Raw genomic sequence first — 24,173 nt, 5'->3', positions numbered from 1 at the left:
CATGGGCTCTCTATGTTGCTGAGTGCCCCCTCTGTCTCCTCTTCCAAGGGGCGACCTCCTGGTCCTTCCTGGGCCCTGGCAGCACCCATTATCTTCAACCCCGACTCTTGCAGCTAGCAACGCTTGTTTGCAGCCTTTCTGCAAGAAACAACTCTGCATCCTCCAGCACGCCGTATGACATCTTCTGACCAGGAGAAGTTCCTGGCACCTTCTGTTGTTGCAGAATCTTTGGCTTCTTCCACCCAGAGGCAGCCCTTTTGCACCTTCATCCAGAGTTTAGTGGGCTCCTGCCCCCCTAAACACTTGCGTGACTCTTGGTCTTGGTCCCCTTCCTTTGCAGGTCCTTAGGTCCAGGAATCCATCTTCAGTGCTTTGCAGTCAGTTGTTGTCTTTGCAGAATCCCCTATCTCGACTTTACTGTCTTTCTGGGGTAGTAGGGTAACTTTACTCCTACTTTTCAGGGTCTTGGGGTGGGGTATGTTGGACACCCTTAGTGTTTTCTTACACTCTTTACAGTTTCTTAAACTTCTTCTTCTTCCTCTTGTACAAACAATAAGAAACCGTGGTGCGATGTGTGCAGAGGTAAAGGCCATAGGTCAGGGGATAAGTCCTGTCCATGTAAAGCCCCCGAGCCTGCCACCACTAATACATGTACTTCATCTTCTAGTACCCCAGTAGTGGCAATAATAGTAGTTGGACGACTGACAATAGTCAAACTAAAGGTGTAGTTGGGTTCACTTTTGGGTCCATAGTAGAAACGGGTAGGTGTAGAAACCCCCAAGACAGTTTCTGTCTCACCTGGTGGCATTGGCCTTGCCACTCTGGCTGCTTGTCCCCTTAACATGGACAAGTACAAGCAGTCAATTGAAATAAATGGTGTTGAGGCCCAGACATACAGGGACAGAGGTGCCAGTATCACTTTGTTGACTGAAAACCTGGTGTCACCTGCACAACATCTCCTTGGACAGAAGTACCAGGTTACTGATGTCAACATCTCCACTCAGTCTCTCCCCTTAGCTGTAGTGGAAAATAGGTGGGGTGGAGTTACTGGTTCAAAGTAGGTGGTGATGTCACCTAGCTTGCCTGTAGACTGTCTCTTGGTTAATGACCTCGAGGCCTCAGGTTGGGCTGAGGTAGAGTTTAGGACCTATGCATCCTTGCTGGGTATCCCTGAGGAATTTCTTCCTCTCATTTCAAGTGAAATAAAAAAACAAAGAAGAGAAGGAACCTTGAAGCCTCAGGTTCCTCCTTGCCGCACAGGTAAAAAGGGTATCAAAGTATCCCATCCCCTCCCTACCACTAAGGATACCATTCCTGTGTTGGGAGATATCTCTCCTAGGGTGGAACCTGTACCAAGGGAGTCCACAGCTACCACTGCTAAACTCACAGAGATAAAATTCCCTCTCTGTGAAAACACAGAAACAGATAAGCATAACTGCACTGTTTTGGTAAATGTAGAGCAACCCTACAGCCCTCCCAGAGAACCTTTAGTGCACTACCTCTAAAGACATAAGACAGCAGCCCTGTCCTCATGTGGAGCCATTGGGACAGCAGCCCTGACCTGCTCCAACCCAAGAGGGACAGCAACCCTGTTCTCTCCTAGAGTCATGGGGACAAATGTTTTGCCCTGCTCTGGCCTTGCTGAGACAGCACCCCTGTCTAGCATTGCAATCCTTAGGACAGCAGCCATGCCTTGACATAGGATCCAAGGGACAGTCACACTGCACCACTTTAAAAAAATGTAACCTTAAAAATATAGAATCTCAGAGTACGCACTTGCACTGTTCTCTAGCTAAAAATCTCCAAACAGGGCAGCTCACTTCCCCACAGGTAAGGGACCATACAGTGAATGATAATGGGAGTAACCACTCTATGGCAGATCTACTCTGCACTTATCACAACTTAGATAATAAAGTCTCAACTAGCCAAGGTTAGCCTTATTGTTCTTTGTTTGGGGGGGTGGTGTGAGAAAGTAGCCTTTCTAGCATGGTTGCCCCCATTTGTGGCCTGTTTGTCACTGTGTTTGAATGTGTCACTGGGATCCTGCTAGACAGGACCCCGGTGCCTATGGTCTGTGCCCTACTTGTCAGTATGTTTCACTTTTTTGTCAGTATGCTCGACTATGTCATTGGAGTCCTGCTAACCAGGACCCCAGTGGTCATGCTCTTTCTGGTTCCAAATTTGTCCTTACATACTGGTAACCCAGAATTTCACCTCAAACTGGCATACTGGTCCTCCCTTATTGTAGGAAAGTACCATCTTGCCTGGCATGTTACCTCCATTTGTTACTTGTATGTATGTTGTTTTCGCCTATGTCCCTGGGATCCTGCTAGCCAGGACACCAGTGGCAAGTCAATTCCATGCATCCCCGGGCCTCCAGCATAGAGCCCGGGTACTGCCAAACTAATTTTCTGGGGTTTTCTCTGCAGCTACCGCTGCTGCCAACCCTCAGACAGGTTTCTGCCCCCCTGGGGCCTGGGCAGCCTAGTCCCAGGAAGGCAGAACAAAGGATTTCCTCTGAGAGAGGGTGTTACACCCTCTCCCTTTGGAAATAGGTGTGAAGGGCCTGAGAGAAGTAGCCTCTCCTGGCCTCTGAAAATGCTTTGAAGGGCACAGATGGTGCCCTCCTTCCATAAGCCAGTCTACACTGGTTCAAGGAAACCCCCAGCCCTGGTCTGGCGTGAAACTGGACAAAGGAAAGGGGAGTGACCACTCCCCTGACCAGCACCTCCCCAGGAGAGGTGCCCAGAGCTCATCCAGTGTGTCCCAGTCATCTGCCATCTTGGATGCAGAGGTGTGAGGGCAAAATGGACAGCTCTGAGTGGCCAGTGCCAGCAGGTGATATCAGAAACCCCTCCTGATAGGTGCTTACCTTTCACAGTAGCCAATCCTCCTCTGAGGGCTATTTAGGGTCTCTCCTGTGGGTATCTCACCAGATAACAAATGGAAGAGCTCACCAGAGTTCCTCTGCACTTCCCTCTTCGATTTCTGCCAAGGATCGACCGCTGACTGCTCCAGGACGCCTGCAAAACAGCAACAAAGTAGCAAGAAGACTGCCAGCAACATTGTAGCGCCTCATCCTGCCAGCTTTCTCGACTGTTTCCTGGTGGTGCATGCTCTGAGGGCTGTCTGCCTTCACCCTGCACTGGAAGCCTAGAAGAAATCTCCTGTGAGTCGACGGAATCTTCCCCCTGCCAACGCAGGCACCAAACCTCTGCCTCTCTGGTCCTCTGGGTCCCCTCTCATCTTGACGAGCATGGTCCCTGGAACACAGGAGCTGGGTCCAAGTGCCCCCGACAGTCCAGTGGCCCTTCTGTCCAAATTTGGTGGAGGTAAGTCCCTGTCTCCCCACGCCAGACAGTAATCCTGTGTACTGCATGAACTGCAGCTGCTCAGGCTTCTGTGCACTTTTGCAAGACTTCCTTATTGCACATCCTAGCCCATGTCCCCAGCACTCCGCCCTGCATTGCCCAACTCACTGAGTTGGACTCCGACGTCGTGGGACCCTCTTTTGTTGTTCTGAGTTGACCGTCTTCCTCAGATCTTCTGAAAACCTGTTCAGGTACTTCTGCGGGTGCTGCCTGCTTCTGCATGGGCTCTCTGTATTGCTGATCGCCCTCTCTGTCCACTCCTCCAAGGAGCGACCTTCTGGTCCTTCCTGGGCCCGGCAGCACCCAAAATCCTCACGTGCGACTCTTGCAGCTAGTCAGGTTTGTTTGCAGTCTTTCTGCATGGAAACAATTCTGCATCCTCCAGCATGCCGTGGGACATCTTCTGACCAAACGAGAAGTTCCTGGCACATTCCATTGCTGCAGAATCTTTGGCTTCTTCCATCCAGATGCAGCCCATTTGCTCCTTCTTCCGGGATTTAGTGGGCCCCTGCCCCCCCTGGACACTTGTGTGACTCTTGAACTTGGTCCTCTTTCTTTGCAGGTCCTCAGGTCCAGGAATCCGACTTCAGTTTTTTGCAGTCAGTTGTTGTCCTTGCAGAATCCCCTATCTCGACTTTACTGTCTTTCTGGGGTAGTAGGGTAACTTTACTCCTACTTTTCAGGGTCTTGGGGTGGGGTATCTTGGACACCCTTAGTGTTTTCTTACACTCCCAGTAACCCTCTACACACTAAACTAGGCCTGGGGTCCCTTTGTGGTTCGCATTTCACTTTTGGAGTATATGGTACCCAGGGCATTGGGGTTCCAGCGATCCCAATGGGCTGCAGCATTTCTTTTGCCACCCATAGGGAGCCCATGCAAAGGCTTCTACAAGACTATCATTGCAGCCTGTGTGAAATAGTGCATGCACTCACTATCTCACATCCATTTTCACTGCACTAGGGCACTTATAAGTCACCTATATGTCAGGCCTTCAGACCCTGAAGGCTGGATGCAAAGTACCTGTGTGTGAGGACACCCTTGCACAAGCAGAGGTGCCCCACATCATCCAGGCCCATTTTCCCAGACTTCGTGAGTGCGGGGATGACATTTTACGCTCACACTGGACATAGCTCAATACCCAGATTCACAGTGGTAACCCCGAATATGGCCATGTAAGGTGTCTAACAACTGCCAATTGTACCCCAATACTGATTACGGGTTACAATATCCCATGCACTCTGGGGCCTCCACAGTGGACCCCTAATACTACCATATCCACCTTCTGAGGGTTTCCAGGCAGCCTCAGCTGCTGCCACCTCACAGACAGGTTTCTGCCCTCCGTTTGCTTGAACAGCTCAAGTCCAGGAAGGCAGAACAAAGGATTTCCTTTTTGGAAGAGGGGGTTACACCCTCTCCCTTTGGAAATAGATGTTACAGGCAATGGAGGGGTAGCGTCCCAGAGCCTCTGGAAATGCTCTGACGGGCAGAGATGGTGCCCTCCTTGCATACTCCAGGCTGCAATGGTTCAGGGACTCCCAAGTTCCTGCTCTGAAGCGAAACTGGACAATGGAAAGGGGAGGGCCCAGACCTTCCCAAGTGTGTCCCAGACTTCAGCCATCTTGTTTTCCAAGGTGTGGGGACACTCTGGAGGCCTCAGAGTGGCCAGTGCCAGCAGGTGACATCAGAGACCCCTCCTGAATGGTCCGTACCTGTCCATCACCACCCCAGGGGTAGTGCCCAGAGCTCCTCTAGAATGTCCCTGGGTTTTGCCATCTTGGATACCAAGGTGGTGGGGCACTCTGGGAGCATCTGAGTGGCCAGTGCCGGCAGGTGATGTCAGAGACCCCTCCTGATAGGTGTTACATGGTTAACTGATCAATCCCCTTCTCAGGGCTATTTAGGGTCTCTCCTCTGGGTGTTTCTTCAGATTTGGATTGCAAGACTCCAGCAGGAATCCTCTGCATCCTCTACTTCATCTTCTACCGACAGAACAGCCGCTGACCGCTCCAGGAACTCTACAAAGCTGCAACAAAGAATCAAAGACGACTTCTTGAATATTGTAACTTCAGCTCCTGCCAGCATCTGCAACCGTTTCCAGGTCATGTGTCCTCCAAGGACTTCCTGTCATCAGCCTGCACCAGAAGAACTGCAGGAATCTTCTGAGGAGTAACGGAGTCACTTCCCTGCTTTAAACGGCACCTCTCTCCAGTGACGACCAGTGGAGGGGATCCCCTCTCCAGACAATAAGCGTGGATCCAGCAACACGGATGAAGGACTAAAGTGACCTCGACAGTCCTAATGTCCAGCTGTCCAACTTTGGTGGTGGAGACAGCTTGCCTCCCCACACAAGACAGTATGCCCATGCACTGCATGACTTGCAGTTGCCAAACCTTGTGCGCGACCTTCCAAGACGTTCTTTGTGCAGAGCACAGCTTAGGCCCCAGCACTCCATACTGTGACACATAGCTTCCTGAGTGGTTCTTCGGTGGCATAGGATCCCTTTGTGTCATGCTGCGTCGGCCTCCATTTGCATCTTCTTTGTACCCATGCTGTGGGACTCTTGTGCAAACTGCCTGGTCTTCTGAGGGCTTTCTGAGTTGCTGAGAGCCCCCTCTGCCTTCCCCTCCTGGCCCCAGGCAGAGTCATTTTCCACTAAACTTGAGCTTTGCATGTGCCAAGGCTTGTTAGCTGAATCCAGCGATAAAAAATAGACTGCACTCATCCATCCGGTGTGGGACATCTTCTGAACCAACCAAGAACCCTCATCTGTCTTCTTTGGTGCAATACTGACTTTGTCTTCTCACAGATGGTTCTTCTTTTGCACCTTCATCTTAGTTAGGAGGGGCTTCTGTTCTTCCGGGACTCTTCAATGCTTCTTGGACTTGGTCCTCTTCTTCCACAGGTCTTCAGGTCCAAGAATCCATCGATGTTGTCTTGCAGTCTCTTCTCGTTCTTGTATAACCTTCTATCATGACTTCTTGTGTGTTTTAGGAAATTTACTATGATTTACTCCTGTTTTCCTGGGCTCTGGGTTGGGGTTTAATACTTACCTTTGGCGTTTTTATACACTCCCTGTGCCCCTCTACAAACTCCTCTTGCCTAGGTGGGAAACTGACTCACAGCCTGGCTTCTAGACACTGACTACATTTCACTAATAAGGGATAACTGGACCTGGTATAAGGTGTAAGTACCTTTGGTACCCACTACAAACCAGGACAGCCTTCTAGACCAATGTAATATGTCGTCAGTCAATAAAGTAAGGCAAAATGTTTTATTATTTTCAGCAACCTTTATGAGTACATATTTAGCCTATAATTACAGACTACCACTAGTACGAAGGAGTGCAATGACACTGTGTCTGATTCATGAAGATTTTTATGTGGCTTTCTTGTTCTTTACAACTCAATAACATAAAAAAGACAGGAGTAGCCCGGAGTACTGGAATAGGTCACACCTATACATCCTTCAATCATTGTGAATCAGGCATTCTAGCGTGCTATTTTAAGTCATTTTTTGTCTCATGTTTGCTGTCACACAATAATTTGTTTCTCGTTAGTTATGACAGACATCATGAAACCATCCTTTCTATTGGTGCTTCATTAGTTCTCTCTGCACAATCACAGTACCTTACATGACTGAGTCCTCATAAATTAAGGGCCTCATTTATGAGGAAGTGGTGTAGCGTGGCGCTGCAGCAAAATTAGCAGCGCTGTGCTGAATCACTTCAGAAAAGCAGGGATGCACCATATTTACAAAAATACAGCACTTCTCTTTGTTTCTCCTAGTACTGGCATTACATTTAGCTACCTAGCACCAACACAGGCACCCTTGCTCCATAGTGCAGAATGCAGCACACATAGAAAAAAGCAAAAACAAGGAGAAATTAAAGTCTTTCTCCTTATTGCGGCATGGGTGGTGTTAGTTTTCGGTGCTGCCTCAGCAAGTGATGCTCCGGTGGCGCAAGGACCTTGTAAATGAGGCCCTAAATGTGGTATGAGATCATTGGGTGTAGTGGAGGTCTAGCTGCTAGATAGTGCTGTACACACCATCCCAGAAGGACCTTTTAGGAGCTCAAAATGCTGGTTTCCATTAGCCCACCACCACAGTTACATTTATTTCATTGGGGTCTCTTTCACTGGAACACACTTGTAGATGAGTCTCCTGCTGAAAAATGTGCTTAACTTAATACGTTTGCCAGGTCACAAACAGAACATCATCTGTGGTCCTTCCATATATAGGTATGTGCCTGATGGGGTACATAAACATTCCATAATGACCAAGATCTGTCAAGAAGTACAAATACCATCATGAGGTTCCTCTAGTGGTACAACAGTAAAACAGTTCCCCAGGTTCCATTTTACTATTCACCCTAGAGGACAATGAGCTATCACCCCACTCCTGCAAATCAGTATATCATGTGATAGGGCCTTTATTAAAGTGAGTTTCAAAATTAGCAGAATAACACATCAGCTCTTGTCTTCCGAGAAAAAGTTGATCTCATTCATTCCTTACAGCTGTGTAATGATGCTATGAAATATATTCAGATTTAAATTAGGCTCACAAAATATTAAAATGAAATGTCAAAATTGTCAGAACAACTACACTTATTCTTATTAGTGTTGTCACAAGACAGATTGATAAGGATCACAAAATCAGGAGTAAAGTTCATTTCCAAAATTCTCCTGGTTCGCCCATGAACAACATTATACCTGTTCCCAGCCCCTTCCTCGGATACCTTGCAGGGGTCAACAGCCAGGACAGATTTGGGCAGCCAGAGTCACCTGCAAGAAGTGAGGGACAACCATTAGCTTTGCACAATGGCATGGGGGATGACTCCTGAAGGCATACACTGACATGCATTGGGTGGGGACTCAGGCTCACCTATAAACCACATCCTGTGCCCCTGTGGTTGTACCATCACAGGTGGGATTCTGCTATTCCTCAAGACGAAGGCTTCATGCACCGACCCAGATACTTGGCAATGATGTGGGAGTTGTACTGGTCAGCCAGGCACACCATTTGGACATTGAGTGAGTGAAAACGCTTCTTATTCCTGAACACCTGTTCATTGGCCCGGAGGGGGGTGGAAATGCTATATGTGTTCCATCAATTGCCCCAATAACATTTGGACTATGTCCCATTGCATAGGAAGCAGCCTTCACAGTGGTCAAATCTTCCACTTGGGGGAAAGCGATGTAGCTGCACATGTGTTTGAGCCTGGCAGACAAAACCCTTACCAGCTCTATTGAGAACATTGACTGTGACATTCCTGCAGCCAAGCCCACAGTGAGTTGGAAAAAGCCAGTTTCCAGGAAATGGAGCACTAATAGGAACTGCACACGAGGGGGGATCCCAGTGGTTTGACGGATATCAGATATCAGGATCCAATTGTTCGCACAGCTCAGTGATTGTGGCCCTGTCCAGTCTGTAGGTGAGTATTATGTGCAAGTCCACAAAGGGTCTGTACACGGGGGCTTGCCTTCTCCTCCTACTCCTCCGAAGTGGTAGGTACCTAAGGGACACAAGTGTGAGTGACAAAGTGAACAATGGAACTACCATTTGAGCGTACATTGAGCATTTATGTAACTGGACTATGTAAATGGCAATGTATGTACAATTGACAGCAATGATGCAGTTTTCAAATTAAGATTGTGTGCCAGCATGATAACATGGCGGCCGCCTGTCCTGTATGTAGGGACAGGTAGAAGTGATGTAACTCCGCCGGCGTTGGGCGTCATGGCAGAAGGCGGTCTTGCACCTCTGTGCTATTCCTCATTGGCTAAAATGGGGCTTTATGGAGTACAGTGTCCAATGAGGATCACCGCCGGCGGTGACGGTGTACACCACCACGGACGTGACCACCATTTTCTTACTATAACCTCACTTGATTCCCGACTTTCCACAGGCCAACACCTCCACTGCGTGTGCTGCTGTGACCTGGAACCTGCCATGTCTTGTGTGACAGGGGAAAGGGCCCCTGCCTTCACTTTGGATGAGTTGGAGCGCCTGGTGTTTTGGGGTCCTACCCCGGTGTGGACAGCTGTATGTGCCTCCAGACCAACAGGTGAGTACAACATGGGGACATTGCATACGACAAGGCAGCATGGAGATGTGTGTGTGTGCTGGCAGTGTGTCATTTGGGTAGAGTTATGGCTGGAGGTAGTGTGTGTGTGCTTGATGAGGGGAAATGGTATTTGTGGGCCATATGTCTGACAGGCAAGATTGTGTGGTTAATGGAGTCCTCCTGTCTGTGTTTCCTCTGCAGGTCAATGCTCATCAGAAGAAGGGATTGTGGCGTGCCATCGTCAAGGACTTGCGGACCCTGTGGGTCAATAGCAGGTGGAGCACCCACTGCAGGAAACGGAGGGAGGACCTGAGACGCTGGGCCCGGAAGACTGTGGAGGCCCAAATGGGATGGCCTCCCATTGAGGGAGGAGTGCCCGTCAGAACCTGACCCCCTGATGGCCCGCAAACTGGTGGTGGTCTATCCAGAGCTGGACAGGTGCTTGAGGTTGCATCACAGCAGCCACAAGGGAGTGAGTACAGTGTGTGTAACAACCATCTTTGTTGACTGGCATAGGATCCTGGTTGTGGGTTTAAGTCAGTGGTGCCCCTTAATGCCAACACATACATTGCTGCGTGGTTCATCTGAGGGTAAATGGGTGAATAGCAAAATCTGGATAGCTAGGTAGGTGGCATTCCATGTCAGACAGGTCTTAATAGGTCCCAGAAGGGGTGCAGATGGCGGTGGTTGGCTCTCATCCTGCTGTGGTACCTAGCTAATGGAATGCCAGTGCAGTGCATACTGCTAAATCCTGGTCCCTGTCTGTGATGGTGATGTGTATGCCATCTGTGGTGTTGGTGCTGCAATTGACCCAGTGCTCCCTTTCTTGCTCCACACCCTCTATTTTCTTCTGTCATCCTGTCCATCATCTGGTGGGGCGGGCACCAGTGAGTGGGAAGCTGCAGCCGAGGGGATCCAGGAGGCCGAGTCCACTGATGCCGATGGGACCAGTGAGATGGAGGGTGAGGGGAGCACCACGGCAGGGACAGGAGGTGACAACACTGACTCTGAATCCTCTTCTGATGGGAGCGCCCTGGTGGTGGAGGACACCTCTGGAACCACCCCAGCTACAGCCGCCATCCCCTGTACCAGTACCAATCTCCTAGTGGCCCTCCTACGAGTTGCCTATGCCCGCTCACTGAGGAGAGTGGGCACCTCCTTCAAACCGGGCACCTCAGGCCCTGCCTGGGTCAGCCCTGCTGCCCCCAGTGAGGATGCTATTGACCTCCTGAGATCCATCTCTGCTGGGCAGTCAACAATAGTGAATGCCTTATAGGGGCTGGCATCCCAGATGCAGCAATGCATTGCCTACCTGGAGGGCATTCACAGTGGCTTGGCGGCCCTACATAGATAGTTCCTGTCTTAGGCCTCCTCTCTGATGGCAGCCAGTGTCCCTGGTCCTACCTTCCCACCTCCAACTACTACTTCCCAGTCCCAGTCTCCTCAAGCCCAACCCATCCCATGCACACATACAGACAAGCATGCACACAAAACATCACACAAGAGTGGTACACACAAACACAGGCAGCAAACTTCAAGATAGAAGCACTCACACAAACAACAGACAGTTGAACACACAACAACATCCACTGCCTCCACTGTCTCCCCCTCCTCCTCTTCCTCCCTCACAGTCACATCTGCACTCACACCTGCATGGACTGCATCAACAGCCACCACCACCACCTCATGCAGCACACCCACCTCACTTACAGAGACCTCCACAACATCCATCCACACATCCTGTTTGTCCTCTTCCACCCTGTCTGTCCCTCTGCTCAGAAACACAAACGCTCACACTCAGACACCCAACAGCCATCTACCTCACACATGCACACTGTCTATGCACCTGCATCCAAGTCCAGCAAACATACATCCCCCTAAAACCACTACCTCTACCTCTACTCCCATCCCTTCACCCACATCCCGCCCCAACGTCCCTAAGAAGCTTTTCCTTGCCCATCTTGCCCTCTTTCCTCCCACTCCCCCTGTCCTGCTTGTAAGTGCAGGGTCCCAACGACCCAACCCAGATTCTCAGTCAACCTCTGAGCCACTGCTCCCACCAAGAAATCTGCTGCTGGCACTAAGGGGCCCCTGAGTGGGAAGGCAGCCACTCCCAGTAAAACCACAACTCTGCCCCAAAAAAGGAGGTCTAGGGAGGCAAAACCTAAGGGACAGAGGATGGGGTCAGTGGAGGCACCTCCTAGACCTGGAGGCAAGGACACAAGTCACATGACAAAGGCCAAGAGGGCCCGTCACAAGAAAGAATCCAAGGATTCCCCCTCCACCACCTGAAAGCAAGAAGCCTCCTTAACCACCTGAAAGCAAGGAGTCACGTTTACCACCAGAAAGCAAGGAGCCCCCTCTACCACCTGAGGTCAAGGAGCCCCTTCCACCACCTGAGGGCATGTAGCCCACCCTCCAGGGACTGTGGCCTGACACTCCCCTTCAGTGACTATTGGGCAAGGAGCCCCCTCTAGAACCAGTGGGCATGACACCCACTCCAAAATCTGTGGACTAACACTCCCCTCCAGTGACTAATGGGCAAGGAACCACCTCCAGAATCAGTGGGCATGATACCCACTCCAGAGACTGTGGCCTACACTACCCTCCAGATACTACTGGGCAAGGATCCCCTCCAAAACCAGTGAGCATGATACCTACTCCAGAGATTGTGGCATAACACTCCCTTCCAGAGACTATTGGGCAAGGAGATCTCTGCAGAGGCAGTGGGCATGATACCCACTCCAGAGACTGTGCCCTAACACTCCCCTCTATTGACTATTTGGCAGGGAATCCCCTCCAGAACCAGTGGGCATGATACCCACTCCAGAGAATGTGGCCTAACACTCCCCTTCAGAGTCTATTGGGCAAGAAGCCCCCTCCAGCACCAGTGGGCATGATACCCACTCCAGAGACTGTGGCCTAACCTTCCCCACCAGTGACTATTGATCAAGGAGTCCACTCCAGAACCAGTATCATGCCCCACTCTAGCTGCAGTGCCCTCCCAACCCCCATTACCCCTGAGGTGCCTGCCCATTTTCAACATTACGCTCCTGAACAGTGGAGTCCTGTAGTAGGAAAGTACCATCTTTCTTGGCATGTTAGCCCCCATGTTTACCTGTATGTCACTATGTTCTTGCCTGTCTCACTGGGATCCTGCTGGTCAGTGTAGGAGGCTGGCCTGGCTTATAGGGGGCAGCTGATGGTACTTACATCCTATGCCAGGTCCAGTTATCCCTTATTAGTAGATTAGTAGTGTTCTAGCATCTTAGGCTGATAGAGGTAGCTATAGCAGAGCAGCTTAGGATGAACTAGGAGACATGCAAAGCTCCTACTATACCACTTATTATATATAGGTACTATATCATAAGAAACACAATACTCAGGGTTACTAAATATAAAGGTACTTTATTTTATTGACAATGTGCCAAAAATATCTCAGAGGATATACTCCTTTAGGGGGTAAGTAAAATACACAAAATATACACACAAACCAAAATCAGGTAAGTAAAACAGTCAGAAAGTAGTGCAAACACTGTAGAATACAATAGAATGCAATGGGCCTAGGGGCAACACAAACCATGTTCTAAGAAAATGGAATGTGAACCACTAATGGACCCCTAGGCTAGTGTGTAGAGGGTCGCTGGGAGTGTAAGAAAACACTAATGGTGTCCAAGATACCCCAACCCAAGACCCTGAAAAGTAGGAGTAAAGTGCTACTACTTCCCTAGAAACACACTAAAGTAGTGATAGAGGATTTCGCAAAGACCACAACAGACTGCAAAGCACTGAAGACGGGCAAAAAAGGGGACCAAGTCTAAGAATCATAAAAGTGTCCAAAAGGGGGCAGGAGCCCACTAAACCCCTGTAGGAGGCTGGTCTGGCTTACAATGGGTACCTTGTGGTACTTACACCTTGTGCCAGGTCCAGTTATCCCTTATTAGTAGATTAGTAGTGTCCTAGAAGCTTAGGCTGATAGAGGTAGCTATAGCAGAGCAGCTTAGGCTGAACTAGGAGGCATGCAAAGCTCCTACTATACCACTTATATCACTTAGCACTATATCATAAGAACCACAATACTCAGAGTTACTAAAAATAAAGGTACTTTATTTTAGTGACAACATGCCAAAAGTATCTCAGAGGAAATACTCCCTTAGGAGGTAGGTAAAATACACAAAATATACACACAGACCAAAATCAGGTAAGTAATCAGTTATCCATGTAGTGCAAATACTGTAGCACACAATAGAGTGCAATAGGAGACAATAGGCCTAGGGGCAACACAAACTATATACTCCAAATGTGGAATGCGAACCACAAATGGACCCCAGGCCTAGTGAAGTGTGTAGAGGGTCGCTGGGAAAGTAGGAAAACACTAAGGGCCATATTTATACTTTTTGACGCAAAACTGCGCTAACGCAGCTTTGCGTCAAAAAAATTAGCGCTGGCTAATGCCATTCTGAAGCGCCATGCGGGCGCCGTATTTAATCAATGACGTTAGCCGGCGTTATCCGCTGGCACTGCCTGGTGTGCGTGAAAAAAACCGACGTACACCAGGCAGCGCCGGCATAGGGGGATATGGAGCTTGGGCGCCAAAAAATGGGGCAAGTCAGGTTGAGGCAAATTTTTCGCCTCAACCCGATTTGCGCCATTTTTTTCGACTCCCAACCCCCATAGAAATGACTCCTGTCTTAGCAAAGACAGGAGTCATGCCCCCTTGCCCAATGGCCATGCCCAGGGGACTTCTGTCCCCTGGGCATGGCCATTGGGCATAGTGGCATGTAGGGGGGCACAAATCAGGCCCCCCTATGCCACAATTTTTTTTTTTTTTTAAAGTACTTACCGGAACTTACCTTAATGTCCCTGGGATGGGTCCCTCCAGCCTTGGGTGTCCTCCTGGGGTGGGCAAGGGTGACAGGGGGTGTCCCTGGGGGCATGGGAGGGCACCTCTGGGCTCCTTCCGAGCCCACAGGTCCCTTAACGCCTGCCTTGTCCAGGCGCAAAAAAACGGCGCAAAAGCGGCCGTACGTCATTTTTTTTACCCGCCCACTCCTGGGCGTGAATTTTGCCCGGGAGTGTAAATAAGGCGCACATGCCTCGGAGTCAATTTTTTAGACGGGAACGCCTACCTTGCATCTCATTAACGCAAAGTAGGTGTCCACGCTAAAAAATGACGCAAACTCCATGGACTTTGGCGCTAGACGCGTCTAACGCCAAAGTATAAATATGGAGTTAGTTTTGCGTCGGAATTGCTTCAAAAAAAACGACGCAATTCCGGCGCAAACAGAGTATAAATATGGCCCTAAGGGTGTCCAAGATACCCCACTCAAAGACCCTGAAAAGTAGTAGTAAAGTTACCCTGCTACCCCAGAAAGACAGTAAAGTTGAGATAGGGGATTCTGCAAAGACAACCACTGACTGCAAAGCACAGAAGACAGATTCCTGGACCTAAGGACCTAGAGTCCAAGAGTCATGCAAGTGTCCGGGGGGGGGCAGGAGCCCACTAAACCCCGGATGAAGGTGCAAAAGGGCTGCTTCTGGGTGGAAAAAAGCCGAAGAATCTGTAACAACGGAAGTTGCCAAGAACTTCTGATTTGGTCAGAAGATGTCCCATGGTGTGCTGGAGGATGCAGAATTGTTTCCATGAAGAAAGACTGCAAACAAGCCCTGCTAGCTGCAAGAGTCAAGGCTAAAGGTTTTGGGTGCTGCCAGGGTCCAGGAAGGACCAGGAGGTCACCCCTTTGAGGAGGAGACAGCAACACAGAGAGCCCACGCATAAGCAGGCAGCACCTGCAGTAGCACCTGAACAGGCATTGAGAAGATCTGAGCACGGCGGTCGTCTCAGCACAACAAGAGGGAGTCCCACAAAGTCAGAGTCCAACTCAGTGAGTTGGGCAATGCAGAATGGAGTGCTGGGGCCCTGGGCTAGGCTGTGCGCAAAGGAAGTCTTGTAAAAGTGCAAAGAAGCCCTAAAAGCAGGAGTTGACGCAGTGCACAGGTTTGCTGTCTGGCGTGGGGAGGCAAGGACTTACCTCCACCAAATTTGGACAGTAGAGCCACTGGACTGTCGGGGACACTTGGATCCCGCTCCTGTGTTCCAGGGACCACGCTCATCAAGATGAGAGGGGACCCAGAGGACCGGTGATGCAGAAGTTTGGTTCCTGCATTGGCAGGGTGAAGATTCCATCGACCCAGGAGAGATTTCTTCTTGGCTTCCAGTGCAGGGTGAAGGCAGACAGCCCTCAGACCATGCACCACCAGGAAACAATCGAGAAAGCCGGCAGGATGAGGCGCTACAATGTTGCTGGTAGTCTTCTTGCTACTTTTTTGTGGTTTTGCAGGCGTCCTGGAGCAGTCAGTGGTCAAGCCTTGGCAGAAGTCAAAGAGGGAAGTGCAGAGGAACTCTGATGAATTCTTACAAGTTGTTATCTGAGGGAAAGCCCACTGGAGAGACCCTAAATAGCCTTCAGAAGAGGATTGGCAACTTAGTGAGGAAAGCACCTATCAGGAGGGGTCTCTGATGTCACCTGCTGGCACTGGCCACTCAGAGGACTCCAGAGTGCCCTCACACCTCTGGATGCAAGATGGCAGAGGTCTGGGACTTACTGGAGGAGCTCTGGGCACCACCCCTGGGGTGATGATGGACAGGGGAGTGGTCACTCCCCTTTCCTTTGTCCAGTTTCGCGCCAGAGAAGGGACTGGGATTTTCCCTGAACTGGTGTAGACTGGCTTATGCAATGAGGGCACCATCTGTACCTTTCAAAGCATTTCCAGAGGCTGGGGATGCTACTACTCCCCAGCCCTTAACACCTATTTCTAAAGGGAGAGGGTGTGACACCCTCTCTCAGAGGACATTCTTTGTTCTGCCCTCCTGGGACTGAGCTGCCCAGACCCCAGGAGGGCAGAACCCTGTCTGTGGATTGACAGCAGCGGTAGTTGCAGAGAAAACCCCAGAGAGCTAGTTTGGCAGTACCCGGGGTCCATAGTGGAGCCCCGGGGATGCATGGGATTGGCACCCCAACACCAGATTTGGCATGGGGGTGCAGTTCCATGATCTTAGACATGTTACATGACCATATTTGGAGTTACCATTGTGAAGCTACATATAGATATTGACCTATATGTAGTCCACATGTGTAATGGTGTCCCCGCACTCACAAAGTTCAGGGAAATTGCCCTGAACTATATGGGGACACGTTTGCTAGTGCAAGGGTGCCCTCACACTTAGTAACTTTGCACCTGCCCTTCAACAAGTGAGGGTTAGACATATAGGTGACTTATAAGTTACTCAAGTGCAGTGTAAAATGTCTGTGAAATAACGTGTGCGTTATTTCTCTCAGGCTGCAGTGGCAGTCGTGTGTAAGATTTGCCTGAGCTCCTTATGGGTGCCGAAAGAAAGAACTTTTTTCGTGGCTGCGTAGGAGCTCCCGTCATGCTCCGCTGCTAACCACAAGCTCTGAAAGGATGCGCGTCAGGAATCAGACGTGCTTATGGCTGCGCCGCGTTTCTGAACGTGGAAAAAGAGTTTGGAGTTCACCAGGCTTTCCGATGAGGCTCCCGCTGTCCCCACTTTTTTCGGCATCTGGAGTGGACTTGGAGCGCTGTCCCTCCGATATTCGACCTATGTGACGTCTGCTGCGGGTGGAATCTGCTTCTTGTCCTGAAGAGGCTCAGCAAGTGCGTGATTGGAATCCTGCCCTGAGTAGAGGAGGACTAGTCTCTCTAAAGGAAAGGGAGGTGAGGCGTGGGCTATGGACTACAATATTCTCTGTCAGTAGGGGAAGTTTCTTTTTTTTTTTCTTTCTTCTTTTTCTCAAACCTTGCATCTGAACAAGTTATACTCCTGTCGGTACTGTCTGGTGAGCTCCTGGTGCAGTGCATTATGAGCACATTGTGAGTCCTGGAAAATCGTTGGTTAAAAAGACACCGTCCCTGGCATAATTTTTAGCACAAATTTGGCATGAAGCCAGTTTTATTCATAAAAGAAAAAATCCTTAGTCAGCTGCACGGGGGAGAGGAAGGGGGCTGCATGTGGCTTGTAAGGGCAAGGGCAAGGAGCAGTGCTATATAATGCCCCAATCTCGTCATTATCTCCAGCGAAAGGGACACCCTGCCTCTAGGACTCTGAAAGCAGCACGTACTGTTAAAGCAAAGTGCCCAGCCCCATCTGACAGTCACCTAACTATGGATCTATCTTCAAGAAATCGCCCCTCCGCCGACCACTGACTTAGCTCTTAGGAATACTCCTCCTCACAGCTTACCGCCCTCTATGACTTGTTTGGTGGGTCGAAATTCTGGCTCTGACTCTCTGCTTGAAGAGGCTAGAAACCTGGACCCCGACCTGGGTTTAAATTTGCAATTAATGAATAAAGTTAGCCCACCTCTGAACCAATCCGCCTCGAGTTGTAACTCCGTAGTTAATCACAGCCAGGCTCTGGATATGGGCACAGCCTCCAAACCACTGTATCCTTTGTTTGGTGGATTGGTGAAGGACCAAAAAGGTGTTGCTCCCCCACTGACTACTGTCTCTGTCTCTGCTCCTCAGGCAAACAGCTCCCTACTCGATGTATCCCGCGAGTCAATTTCTGCATCAGGGATAAGCCCCCTCCATACTCCTCTGTTAATGGACCCTCTGAATTTGCCCAAGATCAGCTGAACTTACAAGCGGGCTTTTTTTCTCATGCACCTGGAGACAAGGAAAGCTCCGATATCCCTTCAGAACATTTGATCCTTCAGATCTTAACTGAGTTAAAAGCTTTGAAAATTTCACAAAATGAGGCAAAACAGAGAACGGAATCGCAATTGAATTTAATTTCTAGTAATATACAGCAACTTAAATCGAATTTAATTTCTAGTAATGTACAGCAACTTAATTCACGTATCAAGGAGGTCGAACAGCGAGTATCTGATCTGGAGGATGCCCACGTCTCTGTGGAACCGTCAGTGGCAAAATGCCAAGCAGAATTGTTAGACTTACAGATTCGGCTAGATGATGCAGAGAATCGCTCACACAGATCTAATTTGAGATTTACAGGAATTCCTGAAGGGTGCGAAAATGGGCAGACTGTCACAAATTTAATCACGTATCTTATCCTGCATCATGTTCTTTCAGAACCAGTGGATAAGCATTTGGATCTTACCATCATGCGGGCGCATCGGGTCTCCGCAGTACAGCCACCTCATGCAAAGTATCCTCAAACTATTCTTGTAAATTTTGGTGACCTTCGTGTCAAGGAACACATCCTTCAACAAGCGATTAGGAGTAAAATACATCAGGTCCCTAGAGATTTTGCCTTCAAAATTTTCTCAGATATGTCGATGGCGGCTGCACATCAGAGGAGAGAACTGATTGGGATGATTCCGGCATTCTAAAAAGCCGGCGCTCCGGCAGGCCTTGTACATCAATCTAAATTTAAAGTATTTTTTCAGGGACATTCTAATCTAGTTCATACAGTTGATGCTGCTAAGACTTTGTTGCATTCAATTCAAAAGCAGTCTGGGCAGGGGGGGTAGTGGGAGGCGGGTAAAATATGAATAGGAGAGGGGGAGAGGAGTACAGATTATGCACTAGGAGGAGAAATGTTGCTTGAGAAAGGTGGACTTCACAGAATGTAAATCTAATGAGTCATCATGGCACTTATATTCCAGTCCTTTTGGAGTCTATGGTATAGGACGCCATGCCACTGCAGCCGATTAGGGAAGGATGGGGTAAGGGGGTGGGGGTTGGCCCTGGATTGCTCATACGGGAGGGCCCCAGGTGTCAGCTATCTAAGGGTTAGGGTAAGGGTTTAGGGGGTGCTGGGAGGGGTGCCAAGGGGTACAGGATCCTGGTTTTCAATACTAAATCATAGCTACGTGCAATTCAGAATGATTAAGGTTACAAAGTGGGTGATATTATTTGGACTAGGCCAAGGCTCAAATTCTCTGGTGGGTTCAGATCATTTACTTCTTCTGTGATTCTTTATGAGAACTTCATGGCAAAGTTGAATTCCTCATTGAGAATAGTTTCCTAGAATGTCAACGGGTTAAATAATCGGAGGAAAAGGTCTGTAATTGAAGAGAGAGTAACTGCCCTAAATCCCTCGGTTTTTCTATTACAGGAAACTCATATCCCAGCCAAAAAAGTTGCGGGCTTCCACATGTTTAAAAAGTTTGCCAATTTTAAGGTGGTTGCCGCAGCCCCAGGCCCAGCCCCAGTAGCTCATAGAGACATGGCGGTCTTTTTAGCTAGAGGTCTCAATGCTCGGGCACTTAATTTTCTCTGCGATCCTGAAGGATGATGGTGCTGGGTGCACTGTTTAATTGCAAAAGAAAGATTTATCTTTGTTAGCTTTTATGCACCCTTGCTAGCTGACCCGGCCCCTTATGTAGGACTGTTTCAATCCCTTTTGCAACTATCAGGTAAAATTATGATTGGTGGGGATTTTAACTTTCTTCAGGATCCAATTTTGGACACCACTGTTAGGGGTAAGAACCAACATAAGCCTAGAGTTGCAAAATCTTGAAAGACTATGCCAAAGTGTTGATGCTCTGTGACCCTTGGAGAATGAGTGCCCCAAACGAGAGAGAGTATACGTGCATCTCAACCTTTAAAAGCGCCTCCCGCATTGATTTTTTTTATATCTAAAACATTGCATTTTAAGACTCAGTCGGTGAGGCACTCTGGCTTATCTGACCATGTCTCCCCGGTGCTGGAAGTGTCTCTTTTTTCAGAAGTCTCCAAGCCTCAGCCTAGAAGGTGGGTCTTTAACCAACAGCTCCTTCAAGATGAGGGATTGGTACAGATCTCTAAGGACGAAATAAGTACATTTTTCAAACGCAATCAGGGATCTTCAACTCCGGCTATTGTCTGGGATTCGTTTAAGGCCTTTCTCAAGGGCTTGGTAATCGCCAAGGAAGCAGAAGATAAATCTTCCCAGAGACAACAAACCAGGGCTCTGGAAGAGGCAGTGCAAAGGTGTTTAACTACTTACCTACATGCCCCCACGGAAAACAATAGACAGTCTTTTTAATTAGCTCAAAAGGCACTGGCAAAGATTTTTTTTTAAGAAGATTGACATAGGATATCAGAATTATAGACAAAAGTTATAAAAAGGTATATGAAGAGAGTAATTTTACAGGCAACTTTTTGGCACGGCAAGCTCGGGATCGAATTGCTGGCAATATGACACATGCATTGAGATGCCCTGTCACCCGGGTTAGGCATTCTAACCCCAGAGTTGTGGATGAAATTATGCTAGAACATTATAGGCGAATTTACAGCCATGCTCCGGATATTGACCTTAGGACCATTAAGGAATTCCTGGGGAAACTGGATATTCCTAGACTTACTGAAGAATACAGTGATGCTCTAATACAGCCATTCATGAAGTTAGAACTCCTTAAGGTTGTCAAGAACCTTCCCATGGGGAAGGCTTGTGGACCTGATGGCTTTCCGGCTGAATTTTATAAAGGTTTCATCAAGGTATTCATGACGACTTTTTGGCTTTAATTAATGGCCTGCTTAAGGGCGAGCAGATTCCCAATTCCCCACTCAGGGAATGTGGTTAACTTTCCCAAAAAGAATAAGGACAGGGAAGACCCTAATGCATATCATCCAATCTCTTTGCTAAATACAGATTATAAAATTATCACAAAACTTCTGGCTAATAGGCTCAATGGGGTTGTCAATAAACTGGTGCACTCAGATCAGAACGGGTTTATTGCTGGTCGGCAACTTGCAACTAATACGCACTACTTAGCCTACGTTCTTGATTATTTTGCTTCTAATTAAATTTCTGCCATCATCCTTTTATTAGATGCGGATAAAGCATTTGATTTTGTTGTGTGGGACACACTCTTTGCAATAATGTCTAGCTATAAGGTGCCCTTTCAGGTCTCTGCATTAATTCAAAGGCTGCATTTAAACTCTGAAGCCAATATTATAATTAATTCCGCTTGTGTTGGTCAACTTCAAGTACAACGTGGGACTCGGCAAGGGTGCCCTCTATCCCCTATTCTCTTTGCTCTCTCTTCATTGAGGCTTTAGCCATTACATTTAGACAAAATAATCTGATTAATTCCCCCTTGAAGTCAATGGGGAAGATCAAATTGTATGGCAGAGAGAGCATAAGCGCTGAGGTTCTGCCAAGCCAGTGGCAAGAATGGTGGCACCCCAAGGGCCCCTTTAATCCCACTCAAACTAGTCGGGGTACACTATGAGAGGTTAGGGGTTGACATAGTTGGCCCCCTTGACCCTCCAACAACTTCTGACAATAGATTCATCCTTGTGGTAGTGGACCATGCCACAAGGTATCCAGAAGCTATCCCCTTAAGGACCAGTACAGCACCTGCAGTGGCAAAAGCCCTCCTGGGAATCTTTTCCAGGGTGGGTCTCCCTACGGAAGTTGTATCAAACAGAGGTAGTAACTTCATGTCTGCATACCTCAAGGCAATGTGGAAGGAATGTGGTGTTACCTACAAGTTCATTACCCCTTATCATCCACAAACAAATGGATTGGTTGAGAGGTTTAATAAAACTCTCAAAGGCATGATCATGGGACTCTCTGAGAAACTCAGAATGTGATGGGATGTCCTCTTTCCATGCCTCCTTTTCGCCTACAGGGAGGTACCCCAAAAAGGAGTGGGCTACAGCCCCTTTGAACTCCTCTTTGGTCAACCTGTTAGGGGTCCTCTTGCTCTTGTTAAGGAGGGTTGGGAACAACCTTTAAAACCTCCAAAGCAAGACATTGTGGACTATGTACTTGGCCTAAGATCTAGAATGGCTGAGTACATGAAAAAGGCCACTAAAAACCTTCAGGCCAGACAAGAGCTCCAAAAGCAATGGTATGACCAGAAGGCTGTCCTGACACAGTACCACCCAGGACAGAAGGTGTGGGTATTGGAGCCTGTGGCCCCAAGAGCACTCCAGGACAAATGGTGTGGACCCCATTTCACTGTGGAAAAGAAAGGTGAGGGCACCTATCTGGTGGACCTGGGCACTGCCAGAACCCCTCTTAGGGTACTTCATTTCAATCGCCTTAAACCTTACTATGACAGGGTTGACTTAACCATGCTCATGGCCACAGATGAGGGGCAGGAGGAGGAGAGTGACCCTCTCCCTGACCTCTTCTCCAACACTGAAGCTGATGGCTTAGTGGAAGGAGTGGTTCTTGCAGACTGCTTCACTGCTGAGCAGAGGGAGGACTGCAAAAATCTCCTAGGACAGTTTTCTGACCTCTTCTCTCCCATAACTGTACAATTACCTGGTGTGAATATACAATTGATACTGGAGACAGTTTACCTGTCAAAAGTAAAATGTACAGGCAACCTGACCATGTCAGCGATTGCATAAAAACTGTGGTCCAGAAAATTTTAGATCTAGGAGTTATTGAGGCTTCCGTTAGCCCCTGGGCCAGCCCAGTGGTGCTTGTCCCCAAACCACATTGCAAAGAAGGAAAGAGGGAAATGTGGTTTTGTGTGGACTATAGGGGTCTTAATACTGTAACCAAAACTGATGATCACACTGCACCCAGGGCAGATGAGCTAATAGATACACTGGCATCTGCCAAGTATATAAGCACCTTTTATTTGACTTTAGGGTATTGGCAGATCAACTTGTCAGAGGATGCTAAAGCAAAAACTGAATTTTCTGCCATAGGAGGGAATTATCAATTCACTGTTATGTCCTTTGGTTTGACCAATGCACCTGCCACTTTTCAGAGGCTGCTGAATACAGTCCTCCAAGGTTTTGAAGCTTTTGGTGCAGCATACTTAGATGATATTGCTGTATTTAGCACCACCTGGGATAACCACCTGGTGCACCTCTGGAATGTTTTGGAGGCCCTGCAAAAGGCAGGCCTAACTATCAAGGCTTCAAAGTGCCAGATAAGGCAGGGGAAAGTGGTTTATCTGGGCCACCTGGTAGGTAGAGGACAGATTGAACCACTACAGGGGAAGATTCAGACCATTATGGACCGGGCTCCCCTACTACACATTCCCAAATCAGAGCCTTCTTAGGTCTCACTAGGTATTACAGGAGGTTCATTAAGAAGTATGGCTCCATTGTTGCCCCTCTTAATGACCTCACTTCAAAGAAAATGCCTAAAGAAGTATTGTGGACAGCTAGGTGTCAAAAAACCTTTGATGAGCTTAAGCAGGCTATGTGCTCTGCACTTGTCTTGAAGAGACCAAACTACTCTAAAACATTAATTGTCCAAACAAATGCTTCTGAATTAGGGGTAGAGACTGTACCATCACAACTTAACACAGAGGGCCAGGATCAGCCCGTTACTTTTAATCAGCAGGAGTTTGTCCCCTGGAGAAAAGCATTGGTCTGCCATAGAGAGGTTGGCCTTTGCTGTGCTCTGGGCCTTGAAGAAGCTGAGACCCTACTTGTTTGGGACTCCCTTCATTATTCAGACAGACCACAAACCTCTAGAATGGCTTAAACAAATGAAAGGTGAAAACTCTAAATTGTTGAGGTGGTCCATTTCCCTACAGGGTATGGACTTTACAGTGGAACATAGGCCTGGGAGTACCCACTCCAATGCAGATGGACTCTCCAGGTATTTCCACTTAGACAACAATGACTCGTCGGGACAAGGTTAGCCGTATTGTCCCTCGTTTGGGGTGTGTGGGTAGGAAAGTACCATCTTTGTTGGCATGTGACCCCATTTTTACCTGTATGTCAGTATTTTTTGCCAGTCTCAGTGGGATTCTGCTGGTCAGGACCCTAGTGCTCATAATTTATGGCTTA

The sequence above is a fragment of the Pleurodeles waltl genome, chromosome 3_1 (assembly GCF_031143425.1).
Source record: "Pleurodeles waltl isolate 20211129_DDA chromosome 3_1, aPleWal1.hap1.20221129, whole genome shotgun sequence".
In the NCBI taxonomy this organism is placed as follows: domain Eukaryota; kingdom Metazoa; phylum Chordata; class Amphibia; order Caudata; family Salamandridae; genus Pleurodeles; species Pleurodeles waltl.
The sequence above is the reverse complement of the archived record's forward strand: the minus strand, read 5'-3'. Positions refer to the sequence as shown.